Here is a 2,016-nt window from a genome sequence, read left to right as displayed (position 1 = left end):
TATATTTCATATATATTAATAAAATAAAAAATAAAAAACTAAATTTCAATTAAAATTAAAAATAATAAAATCTTTAAAAAATTTAACATAAAATTACAAACATACATATTATTATAAATATACAAATGCTCTAAATTAATAAATTAACTAATTAGTTTAGTAATTGTTAGGGATGGCAATTTTTTTTGGCATGGCGGATATCCGCGAAAATTTATCCGCCGAGAGACAGATTTGAAGGATAATTTTTTCTCGCGAATGGCGGGTACGAGTCCCCATTTAATAAACGGGGCGAGACGAGGGAAGAGGACCCTCCCCGTGAATATCCATTTATATAAAATTACATAAATGTCCTCCTATATATATATATATGAAACTCTAGGTTTCAGTACTCCAGCAGCTCTATCATCAGTTCCTCACTTCTTTCACCCAATTACTTATCACTCTACTTGCCTCACCCAACGCCTCCCTCGTTAGTTCCTCACCTCCCTCACCCAATCACTCTCCTTGCCTCACCCAGACACTTTTCTTCCCTCTCTTCTTCTCAAGCCACCTAGTACGTTGCCGACGAGGTTCCCACCCACGCTTCTGTCTTTACTTGCGCCTCCCTCTCTTTCTCTCAAACCACTTGGTGTGTCACTGGAGAGGATCCAACCGCGTCGTCCCACCCACCCATACCTCTGTCTCGATCTCCACTCATGACCCTCTCTCTTCCTCTCAAACCACCTGGTACGTCGCTGGTGTCGCTACCTCTCACCTGCGCTTCTATTTTTACTTGCGCTGTTGCTTCACCTCCACCTTCATAGGCATTGCCGCCTTACAATCCAGTGTATTAACTTTCTCGGGCTTCGATTTATTCTTTCTTTTTTTTCTTTTCAGTATTTGAATTCATTGCATGTTCTGTTCTTATTACTCTATCAAATTTGGGTATTAAGGAATAACATAGAATTGATGAAATTAATTTTACATTTGATGAAATTGATGAGATTGGAACCAAATATATGAAATTGTTATAAGATTTGTGTAATAATAAATGTCTGTTACTGAAATGATTAGATCTATGGTGAATTCAAATGTTGCAATGGCCATCGGACACAATGTTTTAGAGAGGCTATAGTTTCAGGGTTTGAAAATTTTGAATTTGGAAATTAGAAACACATGAAGATTAGGGGTTAAATTCATTGTATATGTGAAAAAGATTCAATAATTATGTGAGATGAAAACAATTGAATTTGTATAAGTATTGAATTGAATTTGTATTATGGTTGAATTCAATTCTAAACTTATTTGCTTATTGGAAATTTATTTTTTTAGTTTTTTAATTTTTTTTTAAATCTGCAGATATCTATGGATACCCCAATTCGCAGTGGATATGGGGTCTCCATTACCCGTGACGGAGATGGGACAAGAACGGGGACGGATTATGGGTGGCGGGACGGGGGGCATGTCTCCGCCCCATAGAGACCCATCGTCATTTCTAGTAATTGCTCACTTATTACAAGTTATTACATGAGGGAAGTTGTGGGTTCAACTCGCTCTCACTTTCTTTACTATATTGATATGAGAGTATTGGCGGAGAAAACCACGACAATACAATTTTTTTATTTTAAACAAAAAAATTAGAAGTTAGATGATTTAGAAAATGAAAAAAAAATCTTATTTGAAAATTCTTATAATTTGCACAAATAATTTACCATAGTTAGCTTATTTAATTTTTAAACTCAAATTAAAAATAATTAGTATTAATATGATAATTCAATTCAATTCTTCCGATAACAATCAAACATATTATAAAAAATATTAATCTTTTATTTTAAAAAAGATGAACTAAAAATCTCCTTATCATTTTCCACTTGAATTAAAATCTAAGTTGCAATTCCCATGTATGTTAAGCACTTATCAAACGCCCACTTACTAACAAGACTCATAAATCAGTCAAATATCAAAGACAATAATCTTTGACCATAACAAAAGAGGTAGCACCCCACTACTCTTACGGATGGAAAGATAATCGACACA

The sequence above is a fragment of the Arachis duranensis genome, chromosome 2 (assembly GCF_000817695.3).
Source record: "Arachis duranensis cultivar V14167 chromosome 2, aradu.V14167.gnm2.J7QH, whole genome shotgun sequence".
Taxonomy (NCBI): domain Eukaryota; kingdom Viridiplantae; phylum Streptophyta; class Magnoliopsida; order Fabales; family Fabaceae; genus Arachis; species Arachis duranensis.
This window is presented reverse-complemented; position numbering follows the sequence as displayed.